The sequence below is a fragment of the Chiloscyllium plagiosum genome, unplaced genomic scaffold (assembly GCF_037043375.1).
Source record: "Chiloscyllium plagiosum isolate Xiang-an unplaced genomic scaffold, Cpla_swu_hap1 HiC_scaffold_27, whole genome shotgun sequence".
Lineage (NCBI taxonomy): Eukaryota > Metazoa > Chordata > Chondrichthyes > Orectolobiformes > Hemiscylliidae > Chiloscyllium > Chiloscyllium plagiosum.
Window position 1 is genome coordinate 36185292 of NW_028270165.1, and position 27204 is coordinate 36212495.

Here is a 27204-nt window from a genome sequence, read left to right on the forward strand (position 1 = left end):
GTCTGCCCCCCCCCCGCCGCCCTGATTCACTCTCTTCCATTTCAGTTGGTGCAAGTCAACAACTGAAGCCCCGAATGAAAAATAAATGGAAAAAGAGGGTGAGAAAAGAGTGCCATACTCTCAGATGTTGGACAAAGGAAGGAAGTTAGTCTGGGGTGAAGCTCAATCTTCATTTAGAGAGAGAGGAACAGCAGCAGCTTCAGAAGGACATGGTCCACCTTCCACATTCAGACAGTAGGGGGGCTCTGATTGCCAGGAGGATAGGTTTCCTTCCAGTCCGCCAAATGCTCTCCATTAGTCAATGAAGGTCGCGAGCCGTTTCCGGGGACAGTGATGAGCATGCAGTTTTTGCTGACACCGGCTAACCCGCACAGACCTTGCTGACACCGGCTAACCCGCACAGACCTTGCTGACACCCAGGAGCATGTGCAGTATGCTCTGGAGATGCTGCTGTTACTGACAGATTTTAAGTGGTCAAATTTTCTGAGGCATCGTTTACCTCAGAAAATACCTTTAAAATACATTTCAAATTAAAGTCGGACCTTTTCAAACAAAAGTTGTGAAAAAAAGGAGACAGTCCCCGGTGGGGTTTATTGTTTATTTGTGTATAATTCCCGGGGCCCGGGAAGGGGGAGGTGACGGTTACCGGGTGAACAAGAAAACAAATTAAAAATGTCGGCGGTGGAGGAGAGAGAGCCGGCGCCCACGGCTTCTTCGGCGGCGGCCGGAGCCCAGGAGCTCAACAACCCCCCGGAGCTGGAGGAAGGTCCGAGCTCCAAGAAGCGGGGGGGTCCGGCTGGAGGCTGGATTTGCTCAAGGCTTGTATCTATTAAATTATTTAAATGGTACCTACTGTATGGGGCTATGGTTTACATTAAAACCGGAGGATCATGTCAGTGTTTGTTTATATTGAGCAGTTGTAGTTGGTAAAATACACTCCCTGGAGGAGCACCTTCTATGATGCTGCATTTCTTGCCTTCTGCCCTTCCCCCATTTGTTATCTCCCATTTGATTTTACATTTTATTTGGTCAAATTTAATTTCATATTAATGAGACTTGGTATTCACTGTGTGTTATTAATTTGTTTGTTGGATTATTGTAAGAAAAAATTAATGGTGTCATGTCATTTCTGATGTCAGAGTTTGACATTGAATGTGCAGATGTGAATATCAGTAAGTTGTGAAAATAAATCAAGAACTTGTGGTTCTGACAAAAAAAAGCAGTTCACTGATATTCATGGCATTGTCTCATTTGAGTCTGACCAACAAACCATTTCATGTAGTCACCCAATTTAATTAAAATTTTCTTTGACTTAATTGAAGAAAATAACCCTGGCAGGCTAAGATTTGTACAATTTGTTTATAAGATTTATTTATACGTCCCTTGCTCTCAATGTGGTCTCTGCCATATTGGGAGACTGGACACCAACTTGCAGAACATTTCAGGGAACAGCCCTGGGACACCTAAACTAAACGACCCCACTGCCTTGTTTCTGAACGCTTTAACTTCCCCTCCCAATCTGTCAAAGACACGCAAGTACTCTGCTGCCTCCCCCTTCAAGCTCTAGCTACCTGACACTTGTAGGAAGAACACCTCGTCTTCTGCCTTGGGACCCACTAACTACATGGGATCAATGTAAATTTCACCAGTTTCTTTATTCCCCCAGCCCCCCATACCACACCCCTTGCTCCAGATCCAGAGTTGAAAAATGTGGCGCTGGAAAAATGCCTCGAGGCCATGCCTCTAGGAATTCCCTGGCTGTTCTCTGGCATGGCACTCATCCACAGATTCTATCAACAAACACATTGACCTGGACCCAATATACCGGCCACTGCAGCAGACAGTTGGAACTGACAACCGGAAGTGGCAGAGACAAACCACTATAAATGCTGGAGGAAACATCACAGAAGCGCTTCACAAGAGGATCCCTAGCACTGAGGATGTCACCTAGACAGGGAATGAAACGTCTGCAACAAAAATTCCCAGCTCGGCGAACAGAACCACAACAATGAGCACCCGAGCTACAAATCGTCTCACAAACTTTGAATTGAGCATTGAAGTTGGGACATCCTGTTGCAACTGTCACACATGCCACACAACACAAGGCGTGGTCCTTCTCTGACTTACCATCCCTTTGAATATCAGGGGGAAGACACCCCTTCAATTGTAACATTCAGGAAAGATGCCTTATTTCAACAAAAATGTGCTGTGCTCACAGATGTTTGGACAGAGAAAGGGAGTTGCAGTCTGGGGTGAAGCTCAATCTTTATTCAGAGAAAGAGAGGAGCAGCAGTAGCTTCAGAAGCTCATGGTCCAACTTGCGCATTCAGACAATAGGGGGGCTCTTCTGGGAATGAAGCAATGTCTCCCCCTTTCTATTCCTTATCCTGGGAGGGAAAGAGAAGGGGGGAAGCACTGTTCACTTGCAGCAACGGGAGGCAGAGAGTATGAATCCAAGCAGGGATCAGACTCTGCAAAAGTCAGTTTCAGTCGGCTTCGTCTGGAATATCGTGTGCAATTCTGGTCTCCCTCCTATAGGAAGGATGTTGTGAAACTTGAAAGGATTCAGGGAAGAGTCACAAGGCTGTTGCCAGGGTCGGAGGGTTTGAACCACAAGGAGAGGCTGAATAAGCTGGGGCTGTTTTCCCTAGAGCATCGCAGGCTGAGTGTGTGTTTTTAAAGAGGCTTATGAAAATTGAGGAGTGTGGATGGGGTGAATAGACAAGGTCTTTTCCCTGGGATATGGGGAGTGCAGAACTAGAGGGCATAGGTTTAGGGCGAGGGGGGAAAAATTTGAAAGGACCTTGCAGTCAACCTTTTTTTGCAGAGGGTGATGCGTGTATGGAATGAGCTGCCAGAGGAAGTGGTGGAGGCATCTGGATGGGTATATGAAAAGGAAGGGTTTAGATGGATATGGACCAAGTGATGGCAAATGGAGCTAGACTAATTTTGGATATCCGGTCGGCATGGACAAGTTAGATTGAAGGGTCTGTTTCTGTGCTTTATGTCTCTGACTGTATGACTGGTGAAAAGCATTGACATTCGTCGAAACATTTATGCAACAGAAAATTATAAGAGGGTAAAGATAAACCTCACGTCATTGATCAATGAATCCTGGTGAAGTATGGCTGTATTTCCAGTAATAGTCAGTATGGCATGGAAGGAGTCCAAAACGACGGCTTCTTTTACAGAAACTCACACGTAAATCCGAGTCTTCTGGGAATCTAAGACAACCGTGCGTTAATATAAGACAGATAAGTCTGGGGTATATGGTACATATTTGATGGAATGTTTATGGCTCTAAAAGCCTGATTTTCAGTGTTTCTGGGCTCATAATATTGCACTGCAGCATATTGTATATCTTCAGTAAGAACGTCAAAACCGCATGATAGATGTCCATTCAGCAACTTGAGTGGACTCTTCATGGAGTATGCAATCCACCACATTACCCTGCTGTATACATTTACATATAGATCTGCACAAAGATCTTGGGTATTAAGAGAGGAAAGAATGTCCCACAGAAACTAGAATTGTGTGTTCTGATTTTCTATTGTGGACTGACAGCAATGACCTTTGCAATCTATTTCCACAGGAATATTACAAGAGAAGAATTTGGAGGCAGAAATCTCAGACCAAACATCACATCGAAGTCTGACAGTCGCTTGATTCACCAGGACTTGGATATTGATAGCCTTGAAAACAAAGGGGAGAAGGTCTGTCTGCTTAGTTAGGTTTTAAACGTCAGTGTGACTGGAAACTCAGAGTCTCACATACCCACACACCAGAGTAGTGACTGGAACATGCTTTACAGACTGAATGAGAGTCCTCCAATTACCAGTCCACCAGTAACACCACACCTATGCTGTAAGTGTGAGCGAGTTTCAACTGATTGTTGAACCTGGAGAAATAAGAGGACACCTGCACCATGGAGAAATCATGAAAATGCAGGGAGTGTAGGAACGGTTTTCCTTCCCCACCTGCCTGATATTCATCAGCATTTATACACTGGGCAGCGGCCATTCACCTACATTCAGCACAGGAAAGGCTTTATTCAGTCGCATCACCTCCTGGTCCACATTGGGGAGAAACTGCTCATCTGCCCTGTATGCTGAAGCAGATGAAGGACATTTTTTTTTTATCCTGGATGGAGCATACTGCAGGTATACCTGAAATAGATACATTTGTCTCTGTCCCATTGAGTCTCCAGCACAGGGCCAGGCTGGGCTGCTCAATTGGTGTCTCAGTGTTTATTCTCCATCTGAGCCTCCATCTACCCCTCTTCATTGCTCCCCCATCTCCCCTCCATCAGCATAAAGATATCCCCCACTTTTCGAAAGTTCACTTTACACTACTTCACTTTTACAAAAGACCACATTAATACCTGTTCTCACAAACCAAAAGAAATCCGAAGAGGATTGTTGCTTTTACAAAGAAAGGCATAATATAAATTAATTCATGGTAATTGCTTCTTCGCTTTAGGCCATTTCGGCTTATGAAAGGAACACTCTACTTTCAAATAGTGGGGGAAAGCTGTATCAATACAATACAGCACAGTCACAGGCCCTTCTCACTTGGTTTAGGCACACACACCCCCTCAAGCCTGTACTAATTCTTAATCCTTACTTAGACCTGCAATTTATTGCCCATGTGTGGTTTCTGTTCCTCTGTTCACCTCCCCTTCATGTGTCTATCAAGATACACCTTAAACATTGTAAAGGTGCCTGCTTCCACTACCTCCACTGGCAGTGCGTTCCAGAACCCCACCACCCCTCTGTATATATTCCCCACCCCTACCACTTCTCCCCCAAACAGTCCTCCTCTCACTTTGAACCTGTGCCCTCTTTTAGTTGACCTTTCCACTTTGGAGGGAAAAAACGCCTCTGACTATCATAGAATCCCTCCAGCGTGGAAACAGACAATTCAGTCCAACAAGTTAACACCGGCCCTCCAAAGATTAACACATAGAGACCCGTTCCCTTACCCCTGTGATCTACATTTACTCTTGACTAATGCACTGAACTTACACATCCCAGAAAATTGGGGCAATTTACATACAGACAATCCAACTGAACCTGCCTCTCCTTGGACACTATGGGTAATTTAGCTTCAGTAATCCACCCTAACCTATACACGTTTGGATTGTAGGAGGAAGCCGGAGCACCTGCAGCAAACCCACACAGATATGGGAGGTGGGGTGCAGGGACAATGTGCCAACTCCACACAGATAGTTGCCTGACACTAAAATCGAACGCAGGTCCCTGGCACTGTGAGGTGTCAGTGCAAACCACTGAGCTACCCTGCCACCCCTGTCAGCCAATCTGTTTATCTCAGCATTTTGTCGAGGTCTCCTCTCAGTCTCTGTTTTTCCAAAGAAAACAATCTAGGTTTATGCCTCTTCTGCTCATAACGAGAGCCCTCCAGACTAGACAATGTCCTGGTGAACCTTGTCTGTACCCTCTGCCAGACCACCCACATCCTTCCAGTAGCACAGTGACCAGAACTGCACACTATATTCTGAATGTGGCCATAATAAACAGCTGTAACGTAACTCTTACACTCAAGGAAGTGTGCTGTGTGCTTTTTTGACCACCGTGCCCATCTGCATTACCACTTCCACGGATCTATATGCCCAGATCTCTCTGTATGCCAGTGCTCCTATGTGTTCTGCCATTTATCATACAATTCTTATATTTCCTTCATCTCTATCGAGCTTCCTTTCTCTCTTCATCTCTTTACCTCCTTCTCATCCCTCCACTCATCAGCATATCATAAGACCATAGCAGCAGAAATTAGGCCATTCAGCCCATTGAGTCTGCTTCGCCATTCAATTATGGCTGATAAGTTTCTCAACCCCATTCTCTCCCTTAACCCTTGATCCTCACGAACCTATCTATCTCCGTCTTAAATATATTCAGTAACCTGGCCTCCACAGCCTTGTGGCAGTGAATTCCATAGACTCACCACACTCTGGCTGAAGGAGCCTCTCTTCCCTCTGTTCTAAAGGGTCTTCCCTTGACGCGAAGGCTGAGCCCTCAGGTTCTAGTCTGTCCTACCAATGGAAACACCTTCCCAACATCCACACCGTTCATTATTTTGTAGGTTTTAATTAGATTCCCTCTCATCCTTCTGAACTCCATGAAGTATAAACCTAGGGTCCTCTAATGTTCTTCATATGTTAAATTTTTCATTCCTGGACCATTCTTGTGAACCTCCTCTGAACATGTTCCAGGGCCAGTACATCCTTCCTGAGATATGAGGCCCAAATCTACATACAGTACTCTAATTGTGGCCTTACAGAGCCTCAGAAGTACATCCCTGCATTTATATTCAAGTCTGATCGAAATAAATGCCATCATTGCATTTGCCTCTCCAACTACTGACTCAACCTGTAAGTTTACCTTGAGAGAATCCTGAAGTAGAACTCCATAGTCCCTTTGCACATCAGATTTCTGAATTTTCTCCCCATAATCCTTCTGTTCCAGAGTAGCAGCAGAGATTTCCAGACACCTCGATTGTTTCAGGGATACCAAGGGATCTTGGGAATTGCCAGTATCTCAGGAGGAGGCAGAGGGGAATGTGGCAGAGGGTCCTGTAAACTGCAGAACTTTCCAACTCCCCGAGTTAGCAGGAACTCTTTCTGGACCAAGAAACAAAAGGGCCACTGAGAAACTGCTACATCAGGAGGCAGAAATTAGGCCATTCAGCCCATTGAATGTTGGAGCAGACTCAATCATTCTTAAGTATCAAGGGTTACAGGGAGAATTGGGTTGAGAAACGTATCAGCCACGATTGAATAGTAGAGCAGACTCAATAGGCTGAATGGCCTAATTTCTGGGAGTTAACCATACCTGGGAAGAAGGACGCAAAACAACAAGCTGTTTCCTGGGACAGATGAGCGAAGTGTTTAATAAGCTCATGATAAAAGGACAATTAAGTTTGTCTGTGGAAGGAAGGCCCTGACGTAAAGGAGTTTTTTGCAGGAAACGCTGTATCAAACAAACCACTAAACCTCGAGGATAAGAAGGCAAGCTACAGACCGGAGATCTCCAGAAGTGTGGGGAGGTGGTGTTAGAATCTAAAGAAGCATCACATCACAGATTTGAAAGCGAGGAATCTCCACCAGAATTCAACTCCAGAATGATGTAGCAGCAGTACTTGGAAGAAGAATGTTGCACTGAATCCCTGGACACTTCCAGAGACAGATACTGTTGGGGGAAACTCAGTTAAATTCTGCCATCAATTGGGTGATAGCCAAGTTGTGAGTGAGGTTGAACTTGGTTACATAGAAGAATACAGCGCAGTACAGGCCCTTTGGCCCTCGATGTTGCGCCGATCCAAGCCCACCTAACCTACACTAACCCACTATCCTCCATATGCCTATCCAATGCCTGCTTAAATGCCCATAAAGAGGGAGAGTCCACCACTGCTACTGGCACGGCATTTCATGAACTCACTACTCGCTGAGTAAAGAATCTACCCCTAACATCTGTCCTACACCGATCACCCCTTAATTTAAAGCTATGCCCCCTTGTAATAGCTGACTCCATACGTGGAAAAAGGTTCTCATGGTCAACCCTATCTAAACCTCTAATCATCTTGTACACCTCTATCAAGTCACCCCTAAACCTTCTTTTCTCCAATGAAAACTTGAGGAGTTTTATTTTTGGTTGCTACATACAATAAAGTGTTAATCATTGTTTCAGCAGTTAATTGTGTGCAGTTTCTGAGTTAAGAGCCAAATTAAGACGATTCACCCACAACCACAGTGAGAGGCTGGGATTCATGTTGACTCCATTGCATTCAGCACTACATTACGTCAATACTTTTATAAAGCAAAGGCTGACAGCCACACCTATCTCAAAACAGAAACACCCAGAGGAGCGTGTCACCCAATAATCAGTAAAATTAGCATGAAAAGTGGTGTAACCTGCTCTAGTGATAAGAATAAATCCTCAACACTTTAAAATCAACAATCAACAATTTATTTATCCAACTCTCACGGTGAACAAATGAACAAAAGTATTAACATACTGGATACAGGCCAGGAGCAGATGGGTGGCACTAGTTTAGTTGGGGATCATGGACTAGTTGGTCTGAAGGGTCTGTTTCCAGGCTGCATGACTCCATAGCACGGAATGAATGGGGATCCATCCCAAAGATGATAAAGGTTTCAAGCACCACCTTAGGCAAATGTGTGGACACCCCTCCAGATAACTGAGGGCAGTGGGACACTGAGGGTCAGTAGATCAGTAAGCCAGACAGTTTTCTCCAGGAGACTTGTCTCTCAAGAAAGGAAGTGTTTTCCTGCCCCATCAGCCAGATTATCCAGTTTGGATTAGGTCCTATATTTCCAACAAAATAGGTAGACAGGGCAGTGTCTATAACAAATATGTTATTAAACTTGGAAGCGTGCTGAAGACATATACAAGGATGTTACCAGGAATCAAGGGTCTGTGTAAAAGGGAGAGGTTGGACAAGCTAAGATATTTTTATTTAGAGCATTAAGAGTCTGAGAGAGGCCCTTAGAAAAGTGAAGAGATCGTGAGAGGGTGAATGCACGGGGTTGGGGAAGTGAGGGCTAGAGGGCATCAGTTTAAGGTTAGAGGAAAAAGAATAAAAGGGAATGTGAGGGGCAACGTTTCTTTTCACGCAGACGGTGGTACACATATGGAATGAGATGCCAGCGGAAGTGTGTACATTAACAACATTTAAAAGGCATTTGGGCAAATACGTGGATAGGAAAGGTATGGTAGGAAATGGGCCAACTGCAGGGAAATGGGCTTAGTGTTGATGGACAGTTTGGTCGGTGTGGACCATGTTGGGCCGAAGGGACTGTCTCCTGCTGTAGGACTCTATGATTTGCATCTCTTTGTTGGTCAGACAGTTTTGAGTTTCCAAATGGAACATCTCACAATCAGGCCGAATAAAATCCAATCTCATTCGTCAACTCTGATGCGGAGGTGCTGGTGTTGAATTGGGGTGGACAAGGTCAGAAGTCACACGGCACCAGATGAAGTGATGAAGGAGCAGCACTCATGAAAGAGCAATGCTCCTAAAGCTTGTGATTTCAAATAAACTTGTTGCACTGTAACATGGTGTCGTGTCACTTCTGACTACTTCAACTCAAACTTGATGGGATACTTTGTCCAACTCGGCATATTTTATCAAGATTGCTTGGAGGAATTCTTTTTTTTTAAAAGATTAGATTCCCTACAGTATGGAAACAGGTCCTTTGGCCCAACAAGTCCACACTGGCCCTCCGCAGAGTAACCCAGCCATTCCCCTATCTCTATTCCTCTACATTTACCCCAACTAATGCACCACACCTACACATCCCTGAACACTATGGGACAATTTAGATGGGCCAATTCATCCTAACCTGCACACCTTTAGACCAGGGGAAGGAAACCAGAGCACTCAGAGGTAACCCATACAGACGTGGGGCGTGCAATGTGAAAGCTACACACAGACTGTCTCCCCAAGGGTGACATTGAACCCAGGTCAGCATCATGAGGCAGTGGTACTAACCACAGAGTCACCATGCCACCTCTGAGCCACGTAGGTGGGCTTGGTGGGGGTGAGTCCAGCACAAAACACAAAAGCCCACTGCACCCACTGTCAGAATGGGCAGGAGGTTCAGCCCTGGGGGTGATCCACTGCAGCGTCACTGGTGGAATCTGATTGTTGAATGCACTGGTGCCTCCGCAAGTTGCAAGACAATGTGAACCTCCGCCCGCAGTCGGGGCAGGCAAACGGCCTCCCCCAGGTGTGGACCCATTGATGGGCCAGCAGTTTGGAGGAGTGGGTGAACCCCTCCCCGCACTCGGGGCAGCTGAATGGCCTTTCCCTGGTGTGGACCCGCTGGTGGGACAACAGGTCAGAGGAATTGCTGAAGGCCTTAGCACACTCAGAGCAGGCAAAGGGCCTCTCCCCCATGTGGATTCGCCGGTGTCTCAGCAGGTCCGAGGATTTACTGAAGCCCTTCCCACACTCTAGGCAGCTGAAGGGCCTCTCCCCTGTGTGGACCTGCTGATGGGCCAGCAGGTTGGAGGACTTACTGAAGCCCTTCCCACACTCTGGGCAACTGAAGGGCCTCTCCCCCGTGTGGACCCGCTGATGGGCCAGCAGGTTGGAGGATTGACTGAAGGCCTTCCCGCATTCTGGGCAGCTAAAGGGCCGCTCCCCCGTGTGGACCCGCTGATGGGCCAGCAGGGAGGAGGATTTGCTGAAGGCCTTCCCACACTCTGGGCAGCTGAAGGGCCTCTCCCCCGTGTGGACCCGCCGGTGCCTCAGCAGGTTGGAGGAATCGCTGAAGGCCTTCCCGCATTCAGGGCAGCTGAATGGCCTCTCCCCCGTGTGGACCCGCCGGTGCGTCAGCAGGTTGGAGGAATTGCTGAAGACTTTCCCGCACTCATGGCAACTAAAGAGCCTCTCCCCTGCGTGGAATCGCTGGTGGGTCTGGAGGTTGTCCACCCAAGTGAATCCTTTCCCGCACATGGAGCAGTAAAACTTCCTCTCACTAGTGTTTATATGCTGGTGGGCCAGCAGGACACAGGAGCAAGTAAAGCCCTTTGCCCGCTCGGGGCAGGAGAACGGCCGCTTCCCAGTGTGATTGCACTGATGAACCGCCAGGACAGGTGGGACATGGAAGCCCTTCCCGCAGTCGCCACAACTCTATGGTTTCTCAACAGGGCGTGTTTCCTCGGGTTTCTCCATGGCCGAAGCTTCAGCTGCACACACACGTGTACAACCCTGCCATGAATTCTTCTTTCCAGGCAGTAGAGTTGTTTCAGGCTGCACACTCAGTCTGCTGCAATAGTAGGGTCTTTCAACCAGTACCCCCGTACTCAAACAGGGTCCAAAAAGAAAGCTTTGCTCCTTCTCACAGAATCATAGTTAAAAATTGTTGCGGTCCTGATGGATTGAGTAACTATCAGACATTGATGTGAAAGTGAGGATTGGAGACGCTGGAGAGTCAGAGTCAAAAATTGCATCGCTGGAAAAGGGCAGCACGGCAAGCAGCATCAGAGAAGCAGGAGAATCAACATTTTGGACATAAGCCCTTTATCTGTTGACTTGAAACTTCTGTCTTCAGATAGTCTGTAAGAAAAGATTACAAAAGTCATCACTGCCAGTCCAGTTTTTTTATAGATATTTTTATTAGAAATTTAACATTTTAACAAGTTTACAAAAATAAACAAAACTCTCAGATATAAACATTGATATACAATTAACTCAAATATACAATAGTCAAAATTTAACAAAAAACAGAAAGAAAAACGTAAAATAAAAAAAAACAAACAAAACTCAACTATCTACTAATCTAACCTACAACTAACCAGAGTGTATATTTAAGTCTCTTACACGCTCGGAATGTGTTAACATCAGATGTAATAAAACCCGTATTCGTGCGGGATTCCTCCCCCGAGGGGCCCTGGACCAGCCAGGTTTGTAATCTCAATGAAATAAAAGCCCTTGTTAGGATAGCCGAAATATCTGTATTTATGTAATTCAAGAAGGGCTGCCATATTTTATCAAATAATTCGGTCTTTCGGTGCACCATATTTGTAAGGAATTCAAGGGGAATACATTCCATGATTAATCTGTGCCAATTTGAAAGTCCAGGGTGGCCCTCAGCCGCCCAGTTCACCAAAATATTTCTCCTTGCACGAAAGAAAGAATAGAAAATAGTCTCTTCCCGTACGTGTTCAGGGAGGGAAGGTTCGAAAAGCCCAAGAGGAGAGATACAGGGTCCACTTTAATTTCCGTTCCTAAAATTTCTGTCAGGGTACTTGCTACTTTAGTCCAATATCTCCGGATCTTATGACATGTCCATAGGCAATGTACAAGAGTGCCCACTTCTATTTTGCATATAGGACACATTGGCAAAATTTAAATTGGAGCATCTCCAATCGAACCGGTGCAATATGGGCCCTATGAAGTATCTTCAGCTGGATAGCCTGGGTTCTGTTACAGATAGTAATTCTTCTAGCATTTTCCGAAATATCATTCCACATTTCTATAGAGATTTCTAGTCCCAAATCCTGATCCCATGTTTTAAGCAGATTATCCATATCTCCCGATACTTCATCATGTAGTAAGTGATAAATAGTACTGACGGAAGATACCCCCACTGGTCGTAGGACACTACATTCTCTATCTGATTTATAAAGACTATCTAATAACGTGGTCTTCTTCTGTATATAATCTCGAATTTGGAAGTATCGAAAGAGGTCTCCATGAGGTAATCCGAATTTCTGACACAGCTGTTCAAAAGACATCAGGACCCCATCTTTAAATAGATCCCCTAAACATGAGATACCCCTGGATCTCCAGAGTTTAAAAGTGGTATCTGTAAACCCCGGTTGGAATCCCCATGCTCCCACTATCGGTGCATAGGGGGATGTTTTATGTGAATTGCCCTCATTTTGCCGCATTATATTCCAAGCACTGCCAGTCCAGTTAAGAATGAGATATCAAGGCATTGACACTGACACCAGAGAGAAACTGTACATATAGATGTGGCAAATGTTAGTGGCAAGCCAGAGTGATCGAGATATGTAGCACAGAAACAGACCCTTCGGTCTAATTCATGCGTGCCAACTAGATAACCTAACCTAATCTCGGCCAATTTGCCAGCATTTGGCCCATATCATCTAAACCCTTCCTAATCGTATACTCATCCAGATACCTTTTAATGTCATAATTGTACCAGCACCCACCACTTCCTCTGACAGCTCTTTCCTTAAACATGCCACTTTCTTTATGAAAGACTTATCCCTTAGGTTCCTTTGTTAAGTTCTTTTGCTTGAACTTCTTGCACTGCAATACGCCAACTTCTGTGAACAACCAAACTTTATTAAGTACAGTACAAGCTGTGGAGAAACTCTTAACACTCTTCACAATGCTGGTTCACAACAGTACCAAAAAAAAACAAACCCCTTAAATAAAGTAAAACTGAAACAGAGGCTTACAATTGAAGTTAGAAGGGCAGAAGGAGACAGTGTTAGCAGCCTTTCTCCACATAGTCCACTGCTTAACTCACCCAAACGAGACTTCAGCTTTCAGGACTGACCACTCCCCTTTCATTGTACAGGTCACTTCGAAAACAAAAGCTTTGGCCTCAAGTCTCATCTGTTCACATATAACCAAAAATGCCTCCCAATACTGTTTTTCATCTCTGTACTAAACCAGTCACTTCGGAGCCCGGGTTTTTTTTTACCACCCCTCTGAAAAAAAAAACAAGGACACAGCATCCTTGAGAAGAAGGACCAGCTTTTAGTAAAAGGACCAGCTTTTAGTAAAAAGGACCAGCTTTGTGACTGAGGGATATAGGCCAAACACTGGCAGATGGGATTAGATTAGTTTGAGAACATAGCATGGAGTAGTTGGACTGAAGGGACTGTTTTTGTGCTGTTTGACTCGGTAACTGTTCTGCAATGGTCTGAAAACCATTTCCTTGCCTTCCCCCATAAACATTTCACTTCTTTATTGTTCCAAAATCAGATGAACTCAGCCTTGAATATATTCAATGATCCCATAACTGCAGGAAGTCATCCCCACTTCTGAACTCAATTCCTCTTGCTAAGATAACACCTGCCTTGCTCATTGCTTGCTGCACCTATCTGACAACTGGCATTGACTGGTATGGAAGGACGCTGAGGCCCCTTTATACACATTCCTGATGAAGGGCTCATTCCTGTAACGCTGACTCTCCTGCTCCTCGGATGCTGCCTCATCTGCTGTGCTTTTCGATCACCACACTTTTTGGCTCTGATCTCCAACATTTGCGGTCCTCACTTTCTCCACATCCCAATATATCACCATTTAAACAATGCATCTCCTTTCTGCTTTCCCTCCCCACCCCCCACAGGGAATGCTATCACTTCACATCGTGGTACTGCATTTTCCATGAGTTTGCCAACTGAGACACAGACCTGGCCCAACTTTTCCAGAATCTCTCCCCTCCATTAATTGTGATTGAGAGAGAGTGACACACACAATATGGGTATCTCTGATTAGCAGGAGGACTACGCTCCTTCCGGTCCTCCAGGGCTTCCTATTGGCCCAACAAAAGAAGATCACGCGCAGTGTGTGTTGTCACCGAGGAGCATGCGCAACATGCTCTGTGACGTTGCTGGTGTTACTGACAGGTTTTGTGCCCAATGACACTCGGAGACAAGAAAGGCTGGAGCGACATTTTATATTTATCTTGCGGCTCGACATTTTATTCCTTTTGCATTTTATTTGACTACTCATCTTTTCCTCAGGGTAGGGGACTCCCAAACTGGAGGGCATAGGTTGAAGGTGAGAGGGGAAAGATTTAAAAGGGACCTAAGGAGTAGAAAAAAAGTGTGAAAGTTAATTCCCCACAAGTGCCCTCTCCAAACCTGCACATCTTTGGATTGTGGGGAGAAACCGGAGCACCAAAGGAATCCCACGCAGACACAGGTAGAATGTGCAAACTCCGCTCAGACAGTTGCCCGAGACTGGGATCAAACCCGGGTCCGAAGCGCTATAAGGCAGCAATGCCAGCCACTGAGCCTGTTCAGAAAAAGCAGCAATTGATTTATATGAGGGTGAGAGGGGAAAGGACTAAAAGGGACCTAAAGGGCAACTATTTTGCGCAGCAGGTGGTGCGTGGATTGAATGAGCTCCCAGAGGAAGTGGTGGAGGCTGGTACAATTACAATATTCAAAAGGCATCTGGATGGGTATATGAACAGGAAGGTTTGGAGGGATATGGGCCAAGAGCTGGCAAATGGGCCTAGATTAATTTAGGATATATGATTGGCACGGAACAAACAGTTTGTTTCCACGCTCCACTACTCTATTTCTACATAGTCAGAACTGTTATGACACGGATTGGACCCCTCCCCCCACCCCGACTAATTTAAACCCAAAAAAGATTTACCCGATGTGGTAATGTGAAATTTCAAGAGGTAAGGAACTGTTTCTAAAAGTCACTATTTAAAGTTTTATTTAATCATCTAGGACACTAACTTGCAAGTGTTTAAATCTGCTGGGATTTTTTGTACCGCCAAATCTATTCAAATCTGTCTGAACCACTTCAAAAGCCCTCAAATTTTAAAACATTGGGTGCAACCTCCCCCACCTAATTTAAACCAGCAACATAGAGAAGGTTTAACCCATGCGGTAATCTGTGAAAATTCAAGAACCAAGAAACTATTCCCAAAGGTCAGTATTTAAAGTTAAAATTAACAACTTTATTTATTACAGTCGAACGGAGAATAATTAATTAACAACTATTTACAACTCTTGTCTCTAACCTATCTTCTACCTTCCCCTGTACGATACCAGTCCAATAAAAACCCCTGATTAAGATTTACTGAAAGATTCAAACTTCAAACCAGCCAGCTGTTAAATCTTCTCTTTGTACCTTCCTCTGTAGATTTGCTCTCCAGGTCAGTGTCGATGTTTTTTCTCTGTGCAGACTCCTTCTCTGGACAGATACCTCTCAGGAGTTCTCACTAGCAGCCTACATTTGTTGGTCTTTTGACAGTTCTCCTGTAACTGTTCAATTTTTTTTTTGGATTTTGTACTCCAAAGCATCAAATCATTTAATTGGTGTTAATATTAGATTAGATTAAATTCCCTACAGTGCGGAACCAAGCCCTTCGGCCCAACCAGTCCACACTGACACTCCAAAGAGTAACCCACCCAGACCCATTTCCCTCTGACGAATGCACCTAACACTACGGGCAATATAGCATAGCCACTTCACCTGACCTGCACATCTTTGGACTGTGGGAGGAAACTGGAGCACCCAGAGCAAACCCAAGCAGACACGGGGAGAATGTGCAAACTCCACACAGTCAGTCACCCAAGGCTGGAATCGACCCTGGTGGTGTGAGGCAGCAGTGCTAACCAATACTCTCAAAATACTAAATTCAAACTTGATTGGAATTCAGTATTTTGGGGCAAGATTTAAATCGATTGGCCAAAATTGAGTATGTTTTTGTCTCCAGGCAACCCAGCTACTGAGCTGTTGGACCAAATGTTAAATTGTTACCTTGTTCAGAACGTTTGATTAGATTAGATTACTAACAGTATGGAAACAGGCCCTTTGGCCCAACAAGTCCACACCGCCCCGCTGAGCGCAACCCACCCATACCCCTAACCTAACGGTACAGGCAATTTAGCATGGCCAATTCACCTAACCTGCATATCTTTGTGACTGTGGGAGGAAACCGGAGCACCCGGAGGAAACCCACGCAGACACGGGGAGAATGTGCAAACTCCACCCGTCAGTAACCTGAGGTGGGAATTGAACCCGGATCTCTGGCGCTGTGAGGCAGCAGTGCTAACCACTGTGCCACCGGTGCTATGTCAGGTGGTTCTGCTCGCTTTTCAATTCTCTTGAAGGTAGAATACACCTCTACACCTTCCAACAGAACCAATTTTTCAAGACTAGGAATCGGCCATTCACCCCTAACAGGAGAAAGTGAGTACTGCAGATGCTGGAGATTAGAGTCAAGAATGTGGTGCTGGAAAAGCACAGCAGGTCAGGCAACATCCGAGGAGCAGGAAAATTGACATTTCGGGAAAATTGACATTTCGAGCAAAAGCCTCATTCACCCCGAACAGCCTGTCCTCAACTGCACATAGTTCAAAGCACGTTTGAGAAAGATGGCTGCAGCTTTGTCTTCATATAAAATTGAACATGCGTTCAAACTTTAATGCTGTTTCTGAATATATTATTTTAGCTATTCTCAATTTGAAAGATCAGCAATTTCTCGTGCACCCCCATCTCCCAGGCAGTTTCATCACCAACCATTCTCTCTCTCTCTCTCTCTCTCTTCTAAGAGCTTGATACAGCGATCAAAGAGAGCTCGAGGCATGAGAAAGTTCAGTGGAAGTTGGAAGAGAGACAGAATGGACAGGGTGACAGAGTGTGGGGGCCATTGAGAGACTGGGGGGAACAGAGGGTGGTGGGGGCGGAAAGGAAAGACTCGGGGGTCAAAGGGTGGAGGAAGAGAATGAGGGTGAGAGAGAGAAAATGGGGGGCCGAGAGTTGCGGGGTGACAGAGAATGGATGGGGGCAGTGGATGGGGAGAGAGACAGCACAATTCCCACCTTCCCCAGGACTGGGGCAGTGTCCCATGAACTGGAGCCTACTCCTCCCACAGCAGGTCATTTCTCAATCCACATATGGCTAAAGGAGAAGAATTATATAATCCCTGCAGGCCATTTCACCTATCAAATTCACACCGACCTTCCACACAGCATCCCACCCAGACTCATCAACTTACTCTACAGCCCTGCAGTTCCCCATGGCGAACCCACTCTAACCTGCACATCCCTGGACACTTTCGCACAGCCGATCCATCCGAAACCGGAGCACCCAGAGGTAACCCGCGCAGACAGAGGGGGAGAACATACCAAAGTTTACACAGACAGTCAGGAGAAGGTGGAATCAAATCGCTTCTAACAATTCTCCCACACCTGCAAAACCCTGAGCACCATGGGTAATTTAGCAGAGCCAATCCACCTTAACCTGGGCAAAGCTAAAAATCACATGATGCCAGTCCAACAGGTTTATTTGGAAGCACTAGCTTTCGGAGCGCTGCTCCTTCATCAGTTAGTTGTGGAGTCTAAGATCATAAGACACTGAGTTTACAGCAAAACATTACAGAGTCATGCCACTGAAATGATACATTGAAGAAACCTGAATTGTAAAGTCTTTCATCTTTAGAATGAGTTGCTGGTGTCATTAATATGTAAACCCCAAAACTTCTTATAAGACACCTACTCGAGATAACTTAAGGTTTTATAAGAAAAGATGACAACTTAGCTCAGGCAATGCATTAAAGGTGTGAGGCCAGAGTCTGTCTGTATCCCAGTTTTTGAGTCAGACTGGTTCTATTTCCAAAGTGGAATTTATAAAATATTCCATGTATTCTCTGCCTGCAGATTGTGCATTTTTTGAGCAAAATAGATGGTATCTGCAAATACAAATTCACCCCATAGACCTCGGTGTGTGTGTGTGCACGCGCGCGCGCACACACGAGAGAGAGTAAAAGTGTAGTTCCATACTGTATATCTCTATGTCTATTGCATAACAGATGCTTTATTTCTGTTGATGTAAATATTGTTATAAATCGTAGCTGGGTACTAATACTTAGATGTAAGGGAGAGACAATTCTTCAATCAGGGCACGATAAGAATCCTGGCAGACCCCTATTTCTAGGTTGCTTGCCAATGAACAGACACAAGCACCTATTTAATTCTAACTTTTCGCCTTTTGTGTTATATTTTCTGGTATGATACTCTGTGTCTGGATGGTTGACAGGCTGGGAGATTGTAGGTTGGATTTTGATTGACTGAATGATTTATTGTTCCGGAAGGTGTCAAAGGAGGTTAAAGCTTCAGCAGAAATGAAGCAGAGATGTGAACGGACAACAACTGTGTGGGAACAGGGAGATCAATAGAGGACAAAGAAACCAGGACCTGAAATCCGAGCTGACACCAGACTACCCTGTGATCAGTGCTTTGATTAGCAGCGTCAACCCGCTACCTTTACCTAGCTTCCCATTCGACTTGAATGCCACATCTCCCCTCAATATTTAAGATCCAATCCTTGTCATCCTGAAGCTATGTCTCTGTAAGGAGTCCCAGATCATAATTATTCTCTTCAATGTGTGCAGTCAATTCATTCACTTTTGTTACGTTGCAGCGCTATTACGACACAGAGTAACCCCCTCTGCTAAATTAAACCAGAAACACAGAAATGATTCACCCCACGCAGTAATATGTAAAAGTTTGAGAGGCAAAGTACTATCCCAGAGGTCAATATTTAAAGTAAGAATTAACAACTTTACTCTTTCTGTCCAACACAGAGTATTAAAACTCATAAAAATGCCTGGTTTTATAGTCCAAAACATCGGATCATTTTATTGGTGTTAATATTCTCAAAATACTTAATTCAAACTTGATTGGACTTTGGTATTTTGGGGCAAAATTTCAACTGATTGGCCAAATTTGAATTTGTTTGTGCCTCATGGCAACCCAGTTGCTCTATTTGTGTTGAACAAATATTACATTCTCATCTTGTTTAGAACATTTTGTTCTGCTCAGCGTTTTAACTCCCTTCAAGGTGCAGTACCTCTACCCCTTCATAACAAGCACACATTCAGATACTGAGCTTTTAGTTTTATTGTTTGTAATCTTTTGAATCCAGTATTAATTGCTGGTTCGTTTATTCTCCTTGTTCCTTTCTATTTTTCTCTGACGTCCATTTTCCACATCACTACATTGCTTACCAACCTTGATTTGGATTGGCCATGCTAAATTGCCCATAGTGCCCAGGGATGTACAGGTTAGGTGGGTTAGCCAATGGGAAATGCAGGGTTATTGTTTCATAGTAATAGAAGTAGGAGTAGGCCGTTTGGCCTGTTGAGCCTGCTTCACCATTTATTAAGATCGTGGCTGATCTATCCATCATCTCAGCTCTTCTTACTTGTGTTATCTCAAACTCTTGATTCCCTAAGGGGTGGGGGCGCGAGGGGTGTATGAGCAGGATGCTCTTCGGAGGGGTCAGAATGGACTTGATGGGCTGAGTATGCAGCTTCCACACTGTAGGGCTTCTATGATTTACCGCAGTTGTGTTTGCCTCAGATCACAGCTCCCAGAATCTCCCACCTTCTGCAAATCGAAAGACAAATCCCACCCTGCCCTCTCGTATGTACGTTATCTAAATGCTTAATTGTTTCTAGTAAATACAGCCCACACCTCCCTCTGCTGCCAGTAACGTTTACAATGCTGATGAAACAATGCCATTCCTGCAGTACTGAAAATCGTAAGGCTTCTAACAATACCAGTTACTGATTCACCGCTCCTTCTGATGGACAACATTGGAAATACAATGTTGGAGGCTGGCAGAAATGAGCAGTTTAACTCAAAATTCCACCTAACCCTTCACTGGGCACCCCAATCAGCACACTGTCCTTACTGCTGGTAAGCCTTAAAGCACTTCACCCCCACAGTAATGAATTCCTACTTTCCACCAAAATCCTAGGCGTACTCACGTACTCAGTTGCTGTCTCACCAATGAAAGATTTCATTGTCACTTCTGCTTCCAGTAAAGGCAAAACATCTTTGAAAGCTGCTCTGAAAGTCCAATCTTCACAACAACACTTCTGCTTTCACACAAGATGATTAAAGTCATACAGCACAGAAACAGAACCTTCGGTCCAACTCATCCATGCCGACCAGATATCCTAAACTCATCTAATTCCATTTGCCAGCATTTGGCCTGTATCCCTCTAAATCCTTCTTATTTACATATCCATCCAGATGCCTTTTAAATGTTGTAATTGTAGCAACCTCCACGACTTCCTCTGGCAGCTCATTCCAAACATGCACTACCCTCTGTGTGAAAAAGTTGCCCCTCAGGTCCGTTTTAAATCTTTCCCTTTTCACGTGAATCCTATGCCCTCTAGGTTTGAAGTTGCCTACCATGGGGAAAGGATTTTGTCTATCCAACCGATCCATACCCCTTATAAACTTCTGTAAGGTCACCCATCAGCCTCTAATGCTACAGGGAAATTATCCCTGGCGTATTCAGCATCTTCCTATCGCTCAAACCCTCCAACTCTGTCTACATCTTTGTAAATCTTTTCTGAACGCTTTTAAGTTTCACAGCGTTCTTCCAGAGGAGGGCAACTGGAATTGCACAGTTTTCCAAAAGTGGCCTAACATGACCTCCCAACCCCTGTACTCAATGCTCTGACCAATAAAGAAAAGCGTACCAAATGCCTTCTTCACAATCCTGTCTCCCTGCAATTCCACTTTCAAGGAATTATGAACCTGCAAGGACACTGTTTAGCAACACTCCCCATTAACTATGTAAGTCGTGCCCTGATTTGCCTTTCAAAATGTAACACCTCACATTTATCTAAATTAAACTCATTTTGCCACTCCTTGGCCCATCAGCCCATCCAATCAATTCGAATTTATATTGAACTTTATTTCCTCTCTCATCCCCTAAAAGCTGAGAATCTCCATCCCACACACACTCCCTCCGTTCTGACTTTGCTGAACCTAATTCCTGCTGTAACTCATCCTGAAGGGTGTGGTTCATGCTGATTAACAGGCCCACACTCGGGGGAGGTGGAGATCTAATTGGAACAGACAGAATTCTGAATGGCCTGGACAAAGTGCACATGGGGAAGATGTTCCTATTGGTAGGAGAGTCTAGGACCCGACGGCACAGCATCAGAGTAAAAGGAATATCTTTTAGAACAAAGATAAGGCGAAACATTTTCAGCCGGTGAGTGGTGAATATGTGGAATTCATTGCTACAGAAGGCTGTGGAGGCCAGGTCACTGAGTAGATTTAAGATGGAGATAGATAGGTTCTTGAGTATCAAGGGGATCGAGGGTTACAGGGAGAAAGTGGGAGAATGGGATTGAGAAACTTATCAGCCAGAACTGAATAGTGCAGCACCCCTGATGGGCTGAGAGGCCTAATTTCTGCTCCTGTGTTTTATGGTCTCTTGTTGTTCTGGACTAGGAGTGTGCAAATTGGGAGCAGGAATAGGCCATTTAGCCTGTCGAGCTTGCACTAGCATTGAACAGATCATAAGTAGATCCGAGTATACCGACATAAAAGGTAAAAACAAGGACTGCAGATGCTGGAAACCAGAGTCTAGATTAGAGTGGTGCTGGAAAAGCACAGCAGATCAGGTAGCTCCTCTGATGCTGCCTGACCTGCCATGAATATACCTACATTCAGGTTAATAAGCTGGAAATTTTTCCACTGGAGCAGAGGAGGATTATAACATCGTGAGGGGTATAGATCAGTTGAACGGCCAAAATCCTCTCTCTCGGCTGGGGGTCAGGATTACGGAGCAAATTTTGAAAGAGAGAGAGGAGAAAGATTTTAAAAGGACATGAGGGTCGCCATTTTCTTCCCCCCAGAGAGTGGTTTGTGTGTGGAATGAATTTCCAGACAAAGGGGTGGATGCAGATACAGTTAGAACATTTAAAATACATTTGGATTAGTATATGAATGATGAAGTTTAATTTAAATAAATGTGAAGTGCTGGATTTTGGAAAAGCAAATCAAAGTAGGACTTAGCATAAAGTGTATAAGGTCCTGGGGAGTGTTGTTGAATAAAGAGACCTTGGAGTGCAGGTTCATAGTTCCTTGAAGGTCGAGTCCCAGGTAGATAGGATAGTGAAGGCAGTATTTGGTATGCTTTCCTTTATCGGTTACAGCACTGAGTAAAGGAGTTGGGAGGTAGGTGATGTTGCAGCTCTACAGGACATTGGTGAGACCACATTTGGAATATTGCGTGCTTGGAATATTGCATGCAACTCTGGTCTCCTGCCCATCAGAAGGACGGTGTGAAACTTGAAAGGGTTCAGAAAAGATTTACCAGCATGTTGCCAGGTTTGAAAAAAATTAGCTCTCGGGAGAGGCTGAATAGGCTGCAGCTGTTTTCCCTGGAGCGTCGGAGGCTGAGGGATGACCTTAGAGGTTTATAAAGTCATGAGAGGCATGGATAGGGTAAATAGACAAAGTCTTCTCCCTGGGGTGGGGTAGTGCAGAACTAAAGGTTTTGGGCGAACGGGGAAAGACATAAAAGAGCTCAAAGGGGAGCCTTTTCACACAGTAGTGCATATATGAAATGACCAGCCAGAGGATGTGGTGGAGACTGGTATAATTACAGAATTTAAGAGGCATTTGGATTGGTCTATAATAGAAGGGGTTCGAGGGATATGGCCCAGGGCTGGCAAATAGACTAGATTAGGATAACTGATAGTCATGGACAAATTGGACCGAAGGGTCTGTTTCTGTGCTGTACATCTCTATGACTCCAATATAAAAGGTTCAGAGGGATATAGGTTAAACACAGGCAGGTGGGTCCAGTTTAGTTTGAGAACATAGTCAGCATAGTAAGTGATCTGTACTGGTCTTGTCTCCCCCATAATCATCACTTCTTTGTTGTTCAAAAATCAGATGAACTCAGCCTTGGATATATTCAATTACGCCCAAACTGCTGGACGGCGTCCCCACTTCTGAACTCAATTCCTCTTGCTGATATACCACTTGCCTTGCTCACTACTTGCTGCACCTGTCTGACAACTTGCATTGACTGGATTAGAAGGACGCAGAGGCCCCTTTGTTCATCCACACTTCATTGCTAATGAAAGGCTCGAGCCTGAAATGTCAATTCTCCTGTATTTGCCATTGAAAAAAAGACCTGGACTAACTTTCCCAGATTCTGTCCCCTCCCTGGATTCACTCCGTTTCCCTTCAGTTCCTGCAAGTCAACAGCTCAACCCCGGAATGGAAAAGGGGGTGAGAAAAGAGTGTGCTGTACTCACAGATGTTGGAGAGAGGAAGGAAGTTGCAGTCTGGGGTGAAGCTCAATCTTCATTCAGAGAGAGAGGAGCAGCAACAACCAGCCCAGAAACACATGGTCCTACTTGCGCATCCAGACGATGGTTTTGCTGTGATTGGCAGGAGGACCAGTCTACATCCGGTCCTCCAGAGCTTCTCATTGGTCCATCAAAACAAGGTCACGGAGTGTTTCCGCTTCTTGCGTGAGCATGCGTAATAGTTTGCTGACACCGTGGAACATGCGCACTGCGTTGCTGACACCGAGTAGCATGCGCAATATGGAGATGTTGGTATTACTGCAGATTTTCAAAGTTAAAAATCACACAATGCCAGGTTATAGCCCGACAGGTTTATTTGGAATCACTAGTTTTCGAAGCGCTGCTCCTTCATCGTTGGTTGTGGAGCAGAATCATAACACACAGACTTTATAGCAACAGGATTGCAGTGTCATGGGATGGAATATTAAACAACTTTAGCTTACCTCTACCATTTTTTAGAATGATCATGTTCGTTTCGATTCCTTCACATTTAAATCCTAAAACTTTTCAAAAGTTACGTTATCAAGCTAGCTTTTAACAATAGGTGTCATCTCAATCAGATAATGCATTGAAGGTGTTAAGTTAAAGTCTGTCTGTGTCCCAATGTTAGGTCAGACGGATTCTATTTCTATCGTTGTATTACAGAATCTTACGTGTATGAGTTTTTGAGCAAAATAAAATGCGATTCTGCAAGTACAAATTCAACCCACAAACTTTTATGTGTGTGTGTGTGTTTGTGTGTGTGTGTGCAGGAGAAACCAAGTGATCATGTGTGTGTGAGAGAGTGTAATGGGGTATAAGTCTGAGAGGGTGTGGGTGTGTGGGTGTGTGTGTGAGAGAGAGTGTATAATGGAGTATAAGTCTGTGAGAGGGTGTGTGTGAATGCATGCGCGCGCGCGCGTGTGTGTGTGTATGAGAGAGAGAGAGAATGTATAGTGTAGTGTGACATGAACCCAAGGTTCCGGTTGAGGCCGTCTCAATGGGTACCGAACTTGGCTATCAGCCTCTGCCCAGCCACTTTCCCTTGTTGCCTATCCTGAAGTCTACCTTGAAGGATAGTCACCCGAAGGTCCAAGGCTGAATGCCCCGGACCGCTGTAGTGTTCCCCGACTGGGAGGGAACACTCCTGGCTGGTGATTGTTGTGCAGTGTCCATTCATCTGTTGCTGTAGCCTCTGCTCGGTCTCACCAATATACCAAGACTCAGGGCATCATTGCCTGCAGCATATGAGATAAACAATGTTGGCTGAGTCACATGAGTACCTACTGCACTCATGGCGGGTGGTGTCCCCACGTGTAATGGTGGTAATCGTGTCAACATTCTGATACGTCTTTCATTATCTGCCATGGCAGAGTTGTATCGTGTTGTGCTGAAGGCCAGGCAGTTTGCTGCGAACAATTATCTGTTTAAAGTTTGGCAGTTGTTTGAAGGCGGGAAGTGGAGGCATGGGGAAGGTCTTGGTGAGGTGCTCATCCTCATCAATAATGTGCTGCAGGCTGTGAAGAACATTGCGTAGTGTTTCGGCTCCTGAGAAGTATTGGACAACAAAGGATAAACAATGGTTGCAGCTCATGTCTGTCTCCCAAAGGAAGTCATTACAGTTTCTTGCTGTGACACATTGGAACTGGCAGTTGATGAGTTGAACATTGTACCCCGTTCTTATGAGAGCATGCTTGTGTACTTCCATGTGTCTGTCATGTTCCTCCTCACCTGAACAGATCCGATGTATGCGAAGGGCTTATCCAGAGGGGGTGGCTGTTTTAATATGTTTCACTAGAGAAGTATAGCACTGTCAGGTTATCCATGGGTTTGCGGTACAGAGAAGTGCTGAGATATCCATCCTTGATAGAGCTGCATGTGTTCAAAAATGAGACAGATACTAAAGAGTGTGGTGAATGTGATAGTGGGATGAAACTTGTTAATGTCACAATATCGTTGTTTCAGTGACTCCTCACCATGGGTCCACAGGAAGAAATATCATCAATATATCTGATGTATAGTGTTGGTTGGAGGTCCTGTGCAGAAACGAAGCCTTGTTCGAACCTCTGCGTGAAAATGTTGGCATACTGGGGTGCATATTTGGTCCCCATGGCTGTTCCATGTGTCTGGATGAAGAACTGGTTGACAAAGGTGAAAATGTTGTAGTCAAGGATGAAGTGGATGAGTTGTAGGACAGTGCTCAGAGATTGGCAGTTGTTGGTATTGAGTACTGAGGCTGTTACTGTGATGCCATCATCGTGAGGAATGCTGGTGTAGAGTACTGACATGTCCACGGATTCAACTAGTCCGTGGGTGCTGAACTTCTGGAAGGATTGGATCAGAAGTCTTGATGAATGCTGTCAGTTCACGGTTGTGCTCTTTGGTCAGATCAGTTGGAAGTTGCCTGTCGTGTTCCTGGTCAGTTGTTTGTACACTTCCTTGCAGAAGTCCATTCTATTCCGAATTACTCAAAAATTGCATAAATCCATGTAAGATTCTGTAGCTCCCGCTTTAGAAATAGAATCAGTCTGACCTAACATTGGGACACAGACTTTATGTCTCACCTTCAATGCATTATCTGAGCTGAGATGACACCTACTGTTAAAAGCTATCTTGAGAATGTAAATTTAAAAAAGTTCTGGGATTCACAAATGAAGGAATCGAAACTAACATGGTCATCCTAAAAGATGCAAGCTCTCCTGCACACTTTAGCACACCTGATCCACCCGAAAGTGCAGATCTTTGGACTGTGGGAGGAAGCCAGAACACCCAGAGGTAACCAACACAGACACAAGGGGGAGAACATGCCAAACTTCACACAGTCACCCAAGGGTGGAATCAAACCCAGGCTCCTGGCGTTATTAAGTAGCATTGCTAACCACTGAGCCACCACCCCACCCAGTGCTTTGAGGTTCTGCTTTGTCTTTGCAGCTTTTAACTTCTCATGCGCCCTCAGCAGAGGCTGTGTCCTGCTGACATCGTTGGACCACACCCATTGCACCTCCCTTTCCCACTTCTCCAGCCCAGAGCACAGCGGTTCCTGAATCCTGGCACCAGATTCTGATGCCAGCTGTGCTTCTGCTGCCAACTGCAATCCCCATCACTATTCTGTCACTTATCTCCCCCTCCCTAACGTTGTTCTTACTCCCACCACCCCACAGTTAGTTCCCCCCCCAGCCCTCTCTCAGATCCCCTTTACCTGCCTGACCCGGGCTCACACCCTCCTGACCCTGTCCACGGACCCCATCGGAAGGCTCTGTACGGAGGGAAAGACCATCTCACGGAATAAAAAACATCTGATTAACTTTCCGCCTTGCCTTCCCAGCGTGTCAGCAAACTGGCTTCCAGCTCCACCTCTCTGAGCCGAAGGTCCTCCAAGTTGTGGTTGCCCTAGATCACATCATCCAGAGCCTTCCACCTTTTGCAAATTGAAAGACAAGTCTCACCCTGCCCTCTCCCGTATCTATTGTGTAACTGCTTAATCATTTCTCGTGGCCGGGCAGAGACTGATAGCCAAGTTTGGAACCCATGAGGATGGCCTTCACCAGGATCTTGGGTTCATGTTACATTACAGGTGACCCCATTACACTGTACACATTCTGTCTCTCTGTCTCTCACACACAGCCATACATTCTCACATACTCACACAGGCACCCTCTCAGATATACGCGCTCTCTCAGATGCACACCCACACACACATCCTCTCAAAGACTTATACTCCTGCACACTCTCACTTTACCAAGCATGCACACACGCAAACACACACTCTCTCACCAGACTCACGTGTATGCACACATTCACTCACTCTCATGCATGCA

At 45.2% G+C, this 27204-nt stretch overlaps 1 pseudogene; it reads right to left on the minus strand.

Moving 5' to 3' along the window:
* The window catches only part of LOC148143606 (uncharacterized), a 42208-nt pseudogene extending 31711 nt beyond the window's left edge, over positions 1-10497 (minus strand).
* Positions 10498-27204: the final 16707 nt, after the last annotated feature.